Raw genomic sequence first — 14,188 nt, 5'->3', positions numbered from 1 at the left:
CATCTATTTGTGTCCTCCTAGTGATGCCTGCTTATCTTTTAGTGCTTAATATAACTGATTTTAAATAATATAAACATCAAGCACCCAAGTATAACATCAAAAATCTAGCTGGTTAAATTTAACTTTATTTTGTCGACAGATCAGCCAATGAAACCACATCACTTGTGTTGCTTCTTATTATGGAGGCACAGGTTGTCATTATTCATCATTATTCGGTGGATCCAGAGACCGTAGAACAGAGAAACTCACTTTTCATCTCAAAATCATGACATTAAAGCATCACAATACAATGATTGGAGTTCTTTCTTTAAAATGCATCAAGAAACCAAATATATCAAAATCCAGTGAGCAAAACTGAACTAATTTGCAGCAAGGCATGTGTGCATTGAAAGCAGAATTTACAACAGCACAGCATAAGTCAGAAAAGTAGACATTACTCACTCAGGATGTACTGATGTGCTCAGTACAATGCAAGACCTTTCATTCATCAGATAACGGTGCGGGTACTCTGCAGGTGTTTCCCAGTGTGATTTCCTGGTTGAGGGAATGTGCCGAGTACAAAACTGTGACCTTAGTTGACTCCTGAGGGTGCCATGTTGTGCAGCCACTGAATTCACACTGCAGCAGACACATCGTTTGCTCTCCTACCCTGTACCCGTCGTAATGACAGTATTTTCAAGTTATATTCACCAACGCTGAAATTCAGTTTTACATATGAAGGCAAGTTCAGGACACAAACTGCTTTTTTGACCATGATGGGATTCATCTTTTTTTGACTTTGTTCTCAAATATTTGATTAACCAGCTTGGTGTTGCATTTTTTACTTTAATATGATTGTTAGCCAGTGACAATCACAAGAAAAACAAAATTCTTGCCGTTTCTTTGATTCTGTTATACTCCTTATTTTGGGGCATGTTTATGATCTAATATGATTTACAGTCTCCATTGTTTATCAATTATTAGAGTGTGAAGAGTCCCTGATTTTCTTTATTAATAAGATGTATAAAATCAGAGCACATGTACCTCCTGCAGCATCTGTGGTCAGCATTGGTCCATTTTAATATTTACTGAATTATTTTAGTCCTACTCCAGATCAGTACAGCACCTTCTTGACACTATCACGTCTGTTCATTTCATCGCACCCACTTGACCTTCTTCACACTAAAAGTGTCATCTCATCGTCTTACAAAAAAATATGACCTTAATCTGGTACTGAGTCTGTCAACAAGATGTTCAGCTTACATTGGTTCCAGCTGACAAACAAAACCTTCGACTTATTTCCAAATGCATTTCAGAAATTTTAAAAAGGGTTGTTTCAGAGTAACTGCTTGAAACTTTAAGGAATGATAATGCCTGGATTTTGGAATGGTTTTTTGAAAGTTACACAGTTCGGTACCAACTCTCCTCCTTATGATAAATAACATTACTGACTGCAGACTGAACGTTGCTCAACTTTTGTTCTACTTGACATGAGTACAGTCTGACAGAGAGCCAAGTATTCTCATTTAAGGACTGAGGAAATGGACCCAAACCATTAGATTTGCACTCCAGTGGTTCTCTTCTTACCTGGAAAGCATGCCATTTTTTGTCTCAGTTCAGGATTTTAAATCTTCAATAGCTAGAATTTGGATGGAATCTTTTTTAGGGCTAATTTACTCACTGTTCCTGCTACCCATTGGAAATATCATTCAGCAGCACATCTTGTTTCACCGTTACCTAGGTGATACATAGGTGATATATAGTTACATCTCTCAGTTAAACCACATGGACTGAACAATCTGCCATTCAGTGTGAAGGACTGGATGCAGTCATCTTCGAAAATGTAATGCCATTAAAGCAGATGATTGTTTAGTGATTTCTAGCCCGGAACATCACACTGAAAGCGGTGGCAAAGAAACTTTGAAAAACGTTTGACAGTTACTTATTTTATCATTGAGCAGCATACCAGAAATGTCATCCAAGCTTCCTTTTAACAATTAAGAAATTAAGTTCAATTAAATTTAATTTACATAGTGCCAATTCACAGCATATGTCATCTCATGGCATTTCACACTGCAAGGTACAGACCTTAAGAATTTTAAATGAAGAACAAAGAACCTGACAATTTGAAGTTCCCTTTGGATTCCATATGGGCAAACAGTTGGTGATTATGGGAAGGAACTTCAACAGGGAGGAAGAAAACCTTTGCTCAAGCAGGCTGAGAGAAGGCGGTCATCTGCCTTGACTGGTTGGGGTGAGAGGAGATCAGAGACATGTAGCTCCAGATCCATCTGCAGAAAGAACAAACACAGAACGTCAGGGAAACATAAGGTTAGCGATATGTGGTGATCCATAACTATATGGAAGAAAGAGGAAGGAACTAGAACAGAGGAGCCAGGTGCATCATGGGAATCCCCCGGCAATCTAAACCTGTGCCAGCATAACCAAGGCATGGCTCAGGTGATCCTGAGCGGCTCTAACTACAAGCTATATGAAAGAGGAATGTTTTAAGCCAGTAGAGAGGGGGTCTGCCTCTGATAACTGAAGGCTCTGCTCTGCCTCCTATTCTATTTCTGGAAACCACAAGTAACCCTGCAGTCTGAGAGCAAAGGGTTTTGTTAGGATGGCATGGTACAATAAGGTCTTTACGATGAAGGACGGACGGACAGACAGACGTTGATTGTCATAACTGCCACATTTCTTGGCAAAGTAAAAAGAAAAGTGGCAAGCAATATTTACTAACTCTCAATTCACAATGCAGGAAAAAAAAGTTCTATCCAGTGCTGGTTCTTCAGTACTGACAGTGACTTTTGTGTTTTGAGTTCATTATGATTCCTACAAGTTTTCATTTTCGGTAACAAAATCTTTGACACGTTTGTCTTTGTCACAAAAAACAATCATGCATTTTGTGTCTTTCATAGATTTATTACAAGTCTTCTACAAATAAGAGAATTTGCTGTGATGTGGTTCATTTTTCTTAAAGCCACATTTAGGTACTTTTGGAAGCCGTCTGCAAGCTTCTAGGTGTATTTTTGACAACTCATCTTGACAGAATTGGTGCAATTCAGCTCAATGTGTTGACCTGACAGACTTGTTTTTTTTCAGCACAGTCCACAGGTTTTTTTTTGGGCTTCAGAGGCATAATTCCAGTCTGATTTAGTCTATACAGTTTTTTTAAAATGCGTTTTACATCGTTGTCTTGCTGTAACGCCCAGCTGCAACAAAGCCTCAACCTTCTGGCTGATCATTTCAGGTTTTCCTGAAGAATGTGGAAGTAAAACTCTGCATTATTATGTTGACTTTACCAATAGCACCAAAGCAGCACCAGAGAATAATACTGCCACCACCATGCTTTCCAGTAGGTATTGTGTTCTTCAGATTAAGGGCCTCCACTTCTCCGCTCCAAACATACACTACCAGTCAAAAGTTTGGACACGCCTTCTCATTCAATGCTTTTAATTTATTTGTAATATTTTCTACATTGTAGGTTAGTTTCTCCCTATTGATAAGACACTGTTCCTGAAAAATAACATTTCCCAACACACTGCACACTATTTTCTATATCTGAACACAGTTCACAAAGCACTGCACACTTGTGTCAAAAGCTCAGTCAAAATTTGAATTTTTGTTTTCAAAATTAGGACACAAAGCAAAAGTAGGACACTGCACTGCTAAATACAAAACACTCTTCTCTCACTGTGTTTTCACATGAAGTGTAAAAAATATATAGTCATTAAAACTGATACACAAATGCATCCTATAAATGAATTGGGGGGGGGGCATTGCAGTGCTTGACTGTACATTTCAAAACAAAAATAATGTTAGACAAAAAATACAGCACTGTATTGCACACAGTACAGTATCCAAATATTTACACCATGTCTGCCTCAATTCGTTCAGCCTGGTCAGGACACAGGACCTCAACATCACAAGTTATGTTTTATCTAGCCAGGGGAAACATGGAAAGACAGACCTAGTGTGTCTGATCCAGCCCTCACCCGCATCAACAGAAACATCACCATGTCAAGACAACCGATTGCAAGAGATTTCCTCAAAGTATGGCTGCTGTTCATATACCTTCCACCTCCATGTATGGAAGAATTCTTCTATAGGATTCAGGAAAGGAGAATACGGCAGCAGAAAAAAAAAAAAAAAAAAAACACAAACAATAACTTGAAGGTTCATAATGAACCATTCCATTCAACCATTAATAGTCCTCTATGAAACTAGCATTGTCCTAGTTCATCATTATCATCAAAATCCAGCTGAAAAATTATTTGGAACAAACGCACACAAAACACAGAAAAAGTCAGTCATGTACACATTCTGTAATTTTAATAGCACTTGGGAACCAGAATTATGCATTAGGGCTTTTTTTTTTGTTTGTTTGTTTGTTTTTTAACAGTAGTCTCAGAACATTTCTGACTGCTTGTATTGTTCCAGTATAGACATATCACTGAAGAGACAAACATTTACATGCCATGTAAAGTAAACCACAATAAACCTGAAACTATTTACTTTATGCACCATTCTCACAACAGATTCCATTCTCAACAGCTAATTCTGCTTCCCAGCAGGTTTTATAGTATGCAGTTCACTGGCAAAAATGTTTTCAGTTTTGACCTGTTGTGTCTTAACTGTGACAGCAGTGATGGAACAGTGTCCCAATTCTGCTTCCTAGTGTTCACTTTTTGAAAAACGCGCTATGAGTGAAAAATGTGTTCAAATGAGCAAAAAACGTGTTCAGCATTGGAATTTTCTTCCTGAAAGTTTTGTAAATTTTCAGAAATTTGAGGATTTTTTTTTTTGGTAAATTTGGGGATTTTTTTTTTCAGACAAGGAAACAATATTTTTTGATGCCCGTAAATGAGGACAACAGGACAGTTAATACATCTCAAATTAGGAGACGTATTTTTTAGTGAAAACTGCTATTCTTCTGTAGCATATCTAGCTCATTTTAAGACACCTAAGCTTGACAATCCTGGTATAAAAAAAATAGCCCAAATAAGTTCTTACAGCTAATTTTAAGATCTAAATATCATATCTTATTTCAAGAAATCCTATCAAGCCATTTTTCACTTGTTCTATTGGCAGATTTTGTTCACTTATTTCAAGGTGAAAGTTATTTAAAGTAATTTTTTTTTCTTGTTTTGAGAGGGGCATTTTTTCCAGTGCAACAGAGTCCAGTGAGACACATGAGCTTACCAGTAGCCTCTTTTGGTTTTAGTCCCTAATGCCTTTCTTTGTTCCTGGTTCTGCTGCTGTTGCTCCGTTCCTCAGCCAGAATGACTGGTTCGTCGTTCATGTTCCTGGGTTTCTGGCTTGTGCTGCTGATTGCCTCAAATTGCTCTCACCTGCTGAGGCGCGGGATGGAGCGCGCGCCCGCCCAGCGCGCGCCCGCCGGCACGTTTGCTCAGCTGTGGGAGCTCAGTGAAGCTGACCCCCCACCCACAGAAAAAATCCAAGCAAACAGGCTGAGTGGTTAGTGCCTCGTTTGTGCTGATTTGTGCCGTTAAAATTTTCGTTTGTGCTGCTATCATTTTTGAGATATTAAAGATTATTTTTTAGGTCATTCAGAGGTCATCATCCTCCCAGCTTGCTCCAAAATGAACCAGACTTGTCTACTTTTTTAGTGCTTCGTTCGTGCTGATTTGTGCCGTTAAAATTTTCGTTTGTGCTGCTATAGTTTTTGAGATATTACAAGTTTTATTTTTGGGCGATGACGTCATCATCCCCCCAGTTTGCTCCAAAATATACCAGACTTGTCTACTTTTTTAGTGCTTCGTTTGTGCTGATTTGTGCCGTTAAAACTTTCGTTTGTGCTGTTATAGTTTTTGAGATATTACAAGTTTTATTTACAGACGATCACATGACCCGAATTGATGACGTCTGTGGTCTGTCTTGTTTATAATGTCTTAATGTATATAATGTGTATAGAACTACTGTAATAACATCTGAGGATGTTCCACCTGTGTTATTGCTGGAAAATGTCTCTTTGAACTGACTTTGTGCCTTTGTGTGTACATTTGTTCAATAAAATTTGGTTAAATAAACGTAGAATGTATGTTTATGTTACTAATTTACATTTTTAATGAACTGTGCTTTATATTTACTTTGCCAATCACATTTCTGTCATAAGACAATAAATGAAATCGCTTCAAGGTTTATTTAGGAGCATGAAACATTTAAAAAAAAAAACATTCAGCACTCCCCACTAAGAACTACACAAAATAGCAGTCTTTCACAGCCATTCAACAAGACACACACATTGGATGACCTTTTCACAATTTTACTATTTCAGTGGCATTTTTACAACCTTCAGACAAATCTGATTTCTAGACATGGTAAGTGCACTTGTAAAATACCGACATTTTAGTTAAAATTCCAAGTTAACACATGGTATAGGCAACATGATTTAGCTAACATGGTATCGCTAACATTTTAACGGCACAAATCAGCACAAACGAAGCACTAAAAAAGTAGACAAGTCTGGTTCATTTTGGAGCAAGCTGGGAGGATGATGACCTCTGAATGACCTAAAAAATAATCTTTAATATCTCAAAAATGATAGCAGCACAAACGAAAATTTTAACGGCACAAATCAGCACAAACGAAGCACTAAAAAAGTAGACAAGTCTGGTTCATTTTGGAGCAAACTGGGGGGATGATGACGTCATCGCTCAAAAATAAAACTTATAATATCTCAAAAACTATAGCAGCACAAACGAAAATTTTAACAGCACAAATCAGCACAAACGAAGCACTAAAAAAGTAGACAAGTCTGGTTCATTTTGGAGCAAACTAGGGGGATGATGACCTCTGAATGACCTAAAAAATAATCTTTAATATCTCAAAAATGATAGCAGCACAAACGAAAATTTTAACAGCACAAATCAGCACAAACGAGGCACTAACCACTCAGCCTGTTTGCTTGGATTTTTTCTGTGGTTGGGGGGTCAGCTTCACTGAGCTTGCAGAGCTTGCAGAGGGCGGCCATCAGGTGTCGCACGCACAGCCCCACCTCCAGGCAGATCACCGCAACTGTCCCTCAGTAGCAGGTGATAGTTTGTGTTTTCTTCCTGACCATGGCAGTGACTCAGCTGTAGCATGTATTCTATACTAACAAACAGTTGTTTGCACAGTTGATTTTGGGATCTAAAGCAGCTTTGAAATTGCTCCAAACTATTTTCCTGACTTGTTTAAGTCAATAATTTGTTTCTTCAGATCTTTGCTGCGCTCCTGAGGCTCTCCCATCATAGTGTTTGAGTCTAATGAGTATATAAAATAAGCTTAATTTAAATTGGCTCAAGGAAATCAGGAGCTGTAGTCAATCATCACTAATGAGAAGTTAAGAGGTTATGCCACTGAGAAAATGTGCTAACTGTTACAGAGCCAACGGATTTGGTCATATTTACAGAGGAATTGTAATTAATCTGTGCGAGAAACAAAATGCATGATTTTTTTTTGTGAGAAAGACACGTTTCAATGATTCTGTCAGAGAAAATGAACAGTTATAAGAGTGTCTGGAATCTTAACACTGCCATGATAAACACACTCCTTAAACATCTATTTAAACTTTTGTTCACAGTGGTATTAGAGAATTAAAGGTTCATTAAGTAAGAGAATGCAAAAAAGGTTGGATAATTTAAAGCACATAATCCTCCAGAGAGAAAGGATTATTACTCATACTTGGACATGATGAGAGTTGGGGAAAAATATGCACCTGGATAAAGAATTCATTTCGAAACAGTAAATACTTAATCACAATGATAAGAGGCTGGAAACAGAAAAGTGTTATCGTCCTTCACTGATTTTGTTAAATCCTGCAGGTTGGACAAATGACTACAGACAAATCTGCTCCAGCTGGGCTTTTATCAGTTGTTTTTCTGTGCTTATACCCCAGCGTGTTTGGAGATTTCACCATGCTAGATAGAGAGGAAAATTGGCATGTTTGGAGGCAGTGGAAGATAGAATTGAGCACTATTTAACAGCAGTGGGTTGATCAGTGTTCAAAAGTTGATAAAAAGACAGCTACAAATAGTTTTTCATACATAAAATGCATAGTAATGAATGCTAAACACAGTGAGGCTTTATCTATTGAACATTAGCCGGCTTCTTCTGTGTTTTGCTCCCAACACATTTTTACTCACTCTGGGATTATCTTTTACTGCGACATAAATTCCTGTACCTGAATGGAAGCCACATTAGAAGTGGAGAAAACTCAAAAAGGTCTTTTGTGCTGTATACTTGTGTGACTACAAATCATAAAAACAGAAAAAAATAAATGAACAAAACAAATTACAGCAAACACACGTTCCTTCTCCTTTGCCACTGTTCTTCTCTGTTACTGTAAAACTGAAAAAAATAATGTAGAATATTAATTTACATATGTAAGAGGTTAGAAAAAAGTCTTTGTTTCAGCCTTGTAATGTGAACAATGATGTTGCAGCTGAGTTTGGAAGGTGTTCAACTGTGTTATTGTTTAATGATACAGATAAATCCAATGTGAAATAAATGTAGCGTAAATTAGCCTCATATGTGGGACCAATATCATAAAGTAATATTAGTGTAACTACAATTTCTGAAATGAAGTTACACTCAATAATTTAGGGGCACCATCTCAGTTTACTGAGAAAACAATCATTTTAGACTAAGTTTCAAAGAGATTTTGATTAAAATGAAGCTGATCAGTCTGTTATCTGAAAGTCTTAAGTTCTGATTTCATTGACCTCCAGTTCCCCAAACAAAGAAATACTAAAATTATATACAGATATTTATTAACTAAAACTACGAACAAACAATAAACAACAGCAGGCAGTAAATAAATGAATAAACAAATGCTAATAAACCAACTTAATTAACTGTGATCGTCACAGGAAGCAGCTGGTAGGAAGATGATGAAGTTAGAATCACTCTGGAAAACTCGATGTAATTTGTAAATATACCTGTTTACCAGAAGGAAAATGATACTTGAATTGCCTTTAAGCCTTGTTTGGCATGCTTGTGTTGCAAACATCAAACAAAGCCCCAGAAATGTGGAGTGTAAGATGCTCCTGACCGATTTAATTTTCATCAGAATGAAGTCAAGTGAAGAAACTGCTTTGAGGACAATAAACTACCTGGACTGAAATTATCGCTGTGAGCAGGATTTGAACCTGCGCGGGGAAACCCCAATGGATTTCGAGTCCAACACCTTAACCACTCGGCCATCACAGCTTGGTGAATGTTTTATTTTCTTAGATAAACACATATTTTCTTCTCCTAACACCAGCTGAGTCCTGTGTGCTCAGGTTTGGACAACAAGGAAAACTGTGATTTCGGTTGAATGTCAATGAAGGTAAAGTCAAGCTCCAAGATACATTTTACATTTTCAGTAAAAACAAAACACACGCACGCATGCATTAGATTCCAGTGACCACTGATGACTGAAACACTACACTATCAGTATCAGAACCTTCCACATTCGACTTGAAGGATTCAACAGTTCTTCATATCAGCAAAAGATCTTTGTTCAACATGCCTGTAATAATCGCTGAAACACACCAGCAACCTGAACAAACTATTGCCTTGTCCTCAACAAGGAGCAGCTTCAGAGGTGCAGGATGCTGACTCTCAGCTGAACGACCTCAGAGCAGCTCTTGAGAACTCGACACAGGTTTCTTTCTGGCTTCAGATAGGATTGTGTCATTTTTTTCATTTTGTTAAAAGACATTATGGCTTTCAAACCTTGCTGGAAGGTTTTGGGTTTCAGAATGTTAAAACATTTTCTATAGAAAGAAAAAATCTTTAAACTTAGAAAAACATTTTTTCTATTCAATTCAGAAACCAGGGCTGCACAGTGGACGTAGTGGTTAGCACTTCTACCTTGCAGCAAGAAGATCCCCGGTTCAAATCCCAGGGTGGGCCTGGGATCTTTCTGCATGGAATTTGCATGTTCTCCCTGTGCATGTGTGGGTTTTCTCCAGGTACTACGGCTTCCTCCCACAGTCCAAAAATATGCTGAGGTTAATTGGTTACTCTAAATTGCTCGTATAGATGTGAGTGTGATTGTTTGTCTGTATATGTAGCCCTGTGACAGACTGGTGACCTGTCCAGGGTGTCCCCTGCCGAGTAAAATACACTGCATCAAAAGTAGAAGCATGTGTTCTGCAGCAAAAAAATTAATTTGGCTGTGATATTGCTGCATATGCCAGCATCCCGTCTGTCCAGGTGTATTTTACCTCTCGGCCAGCCTCAACCATCCAGGAGAAAGCAGACATAGCTAATGCATTATGGACGTCATTCAACTGTTAATGCTGATACTGCACTGTTGTAGCTGAGCTGGAGATGAGTAAGTATTTAAACAGTTAATTAGTTTAGTGCAGTGATTTTTCAACCCATGGCGGTTGTCAAGGTAACAAGGTAAATGTCAGCGGCCATGTGATGATGAGTAGAAAGAAAAGAAATAAATTCTGCTAAATCAGTTTGTACTGAAAACCAAGTAGCTCCTAGCGTGGTAAAAATACTAAGAAATATAAAGCGGCAAAGGAAATGCTCAAAGAATACATGAAATATCAGTTTTATGGCATATATAATAATCTGTGCAGGTCTACGCTCCCTCCCGGTCACTACGCTTGGCCAACAGAAAGCTCCTGATACAACCACCACACCAGGGCTGATCCAGAGCTAGACTCTTCTCCTCTGTGGTTCCCCGGTGGTGGAATGAGTTACCAAACTGTGTTCAGTCTGCAGAGTTTCTCTCAGTCTTTAAGAAAATAATGAAAACTCAGCTGAACACCTTTGCACTTGACAGACTGCAAAAATAATAAAGCAAATAAATAAATCAATGTTCCTAATCCCTCCCACACTGCCTGTAGGCACCAAGGTCCTAATATCACTCTTGAGCTTGTTTCATGGCACTCATCCAGGCTGTTTTCTCCTGACTAGTTCCTCCCTTGTGTAGTATCTACTCTCAGATGTGCGACGCTTTGTATAAAATCTGCTTAATGAAATAATAAAACAGTAGGATATCAGTATTTTTCTACTTATGGGCAGATCTGTGCAGTGTTAATGTTTCTCTGTCAGTAATTCTATTTGCTAAAAGACAAAACCATTAAGATGCACAATGTTGTTTCCACATCCAGAGAAATTCATACAATCTGATCTAACACTTCCAATATTTTGGGTTTATTACTCCACCAAGGAACATGACACAGTAATGTGATGATCGGTGTATGTTTGTTTGTCTGTCTGTCCGTCTGTCTGCCTGTGCACAACATTACTCAAAAATGGACTAATCCATTTCCATGAAATTTTCAAGGAAGGCCAGAAATGACACAAGGACCAAGTGAGTAGATTTTGGCAGTGATGCAGCTTACAGTCTGGATCCAGGGATTTGTTAAAGATTTCTGTACCATTGTGAGATAGCAGCACAGCAGCACTGTATCTATGACAACTGAACACTACATCAGCTGCCTGCTGACGATCACATGATTGTGATCCTACTACAAATCTACCACTGCGGAGTTATCAGGATTTATCCATCAGAAATGATACAAGGAACAGTTGATTAAATTGTAGGGGTGTTTACAAGTGCCATCAATTCCTGCTACATATTTAGGTCACGCAATTCAGCATCCGTACATAACATACACATGTATAACACATGCCTGTGCTCTATATTAAATGGTCACATTCTATGTTGCTGTGATTTCTGATCACTAGTAGCTAATATGCAAATACTGCATTTCTTAAAAAAAAAAAAGAAAAATGCTGCATTTCTGACAATGCCATATGGGGAAATTTACAGCCTTGGTGGAGTACTGTGCTCCCTGAGTGCTTTTTTGTTTTTTGTTTGTATTTTTCTACTGATGCTTCCTAAATGCTTGCACTGTCCCTTTTTTGCTGCTGTAACAATGCAAATTCCCAAGATAAGTATCTCCATATTGCAGTTACGTAGGGCGCGGTACTTGAGTAAATGTACTTTCCACAAGTGCAGAACAGTAATGCAGTAGCCTTGTTGGTCTCATATAACCTTCAGCTTCTGGTGACTAATATTTGAAGACTTCAGTTGCTCTATAATGAGCCTGACTGAAGCAGTTTGCTGCCTCAGTGGTTCTGCTATGCTTCTGCTTTTTCATCAGACATGTAGCAATCACTGTAATTTTGCTATTACGTCCAGCCGTTGGTAAACAAAGGTTGAAATGTTTCACTTTGATGGCATGTGGTGAAGAGGCTGCACAGTGGCTTGGTGTTTAGCACTTTCACCTTGCAGCTGGAAGATCCCTGGTATAATCTTTCTGCATGGAGTTTATGGAGTTTGCATGTTCTCTCTGTGCATGTGTGGGTTTTCTCCGGGTTCTCCAGCTTCCTCCCACAGTCCAAAAACATGCTGAGATTAACTGGCAACTCTAACTTGTCAGCAGGTGTGAATGTGAGTGTGATTGTTTGTCTCTATGTGTAGCCCTGTTATAGACTGGGATAGACTCCAGTCGCCCTACGACCCTAAAGACGATGAAGCGGTATATAGAAAATGGATGGATGGTATCTGAAGATTCAGAAAGCACGATAAAAGCACTGACTCATGTCCTGTGATCAGAACTGTATGATCCTCATCTGAAGCAAGACTTGACATTTGATCTAAAATTAAATGATGCATGTTTGTTATTATTATTATGATGCATATTTATTGAGTATTTTAGGCAATGCATCAGCCACGTCGCCAGTTAAATAGCATCTGAGCTCATGTATCTAATGGATAAAATATGCATCTCTACCAGACTGAGGGCAGAGACGTGCCAGACAGGGGAAAGCTAAAATGTCAGATAATATTTTGTCTGCAAATATAGACCTGAGTGCTGGATTTTGTTAATATTTTTCTTCTATAATGGAAGAGCAAATAGATTGGTCTGAATGACGATAAAGACCAGCATGTGTCGATGCTTTTTGTTGGCTGCAAGGGAATGCAGGTAACAGGCTGACGGGGATTTTTCTTTCAGTCCCTCAGCTGGTCTTTGGAAATAATAAACTAACAGTGTGATCTGGCAGCATCTTTCTTTGTGCTTTCATGATGTCTGTTAATACAAGGTCAGCAGGTGAGCTCATGTTGGAAAAATACACAAAAAAAGCTTGTTAAGAATCTAGCAGGATTTGACAGGACAGGAAACATATGAATAAAGCCTGTTCACATCACCAAGGCTGCAGCTCTAGGTGCCAATAAATCTGTTCTATGCTTTTTCCTGAGGTGGAGCCACATCTCTGAATCTGTGTGGATGCAGAGGCACATGCAAACAATGTAAGATTACATTTAGAGATAAGAGAACTGATTATTATGCTGCGATAAGATGCAATCTAAAATGTGGCCAAGGGAGGAATTCAAACTACTAGAAGGCGTCACCTCCGCCATACTCCAAGCACATCTTATTATGATTTTTTTTTCAATTATCTTTTTATTTATGTATTTTCACATTTTATGCAAGAACAAAACCAAGACGAACAGAATCAACATCAAAAGAAAGAGTTAAACAGGATGAAACAGGACAAAAAATACAATAAGCCAATCAAAAAGTAAATTGATTTAAAGAGAAAGACAAAAAAAGGCAGATAATACCTTAATAAACCATGGTCACAGGTCCTTTTTTCCTCCTTTACACTCAGAGTCAATGCATGAGCTGTCAAGCGACATAGATGTCAGAGGTCCATCAGCGGTTTCCATATTTTCAGAAAAAGATTACCCTTGTTTTTCAAGATATATGTACGTTGTTCCAGACGTAGGGTTTTATTCAAAGTTTGTTTGAACATAGTCAATGAAGGGGGACTGTGTTGGTTCCAGTTAAGCAAAATGCACTTCTTTGCTATGTAGGATATCATAGCAATCCTCTTTGAGTGTGTGAGATCCAGGGTCCTATTCAAATCAGTACCAAAAAGATAGTATATAGGCGTACAGTCCACTGTGATCCCCATGACCTTGACAGACAGGTTATGTATGTCTCTCCAAAAGCATTTGATCTTTTTGCATTCCCAGAAGATGTGCATGATTGTCCCTACACAAGATTTACATCGATGACGTACAGGGGATGAACTGGGAAACATCTTACTCAGGCGAAGTGGGGTAAGGTACATCCTGTGCATAAACTTATAGTTCTGTTCAATTATTTTGTTACAAGACAGTGAAATAAAGACATTCTGGCATATGGCTTCCCATTGATCTTCAGTAAGATCACATCTTAAA

General features: G+C 38.3%; 1 non-coding gene across 1 annotated transcript; it reads right to left on the bottom strand.

Moving 5' to 3' along the window:
• Window positions 1-9,113: 9,113 nt before the first annotated feature.
• On the bottom strand, window positions 9,114-9,195 carry trnas-cga (transfer RNA serine (anticodon CGA)). The gene has a single exon. It is a non-coding gene; the product is annotated as a tRNA-Ser (tRNA).
• Between the last annotated feature and the right edge of the window lie 4,993 nt (window positions 9,196-14,188).

This window comes from Acanthochromis polyacanthus, chromosome 3, assembly GCF_021347895.1.
Source record: "Acanthochromis polyacanthus isolate Apoly-LR-REF ecotype Palm Island chromosome 3, KAUST_Apoly_ChrSc, whole genome shotgun sequence".
In the NCBI taxonomy this organism is placed as follows: domain Eukaryota; kingdom Metazoa; phylum Chordata; class Actinopteri; family Pomacentridae; genus Acanthochromis; species Acanthochromis polyacanthus.
The sequence above is the reverse complement of the archived record's forward strand: the minus strand, read 5'-3'. Positions and strand labels throughout refer to the sequence as shown.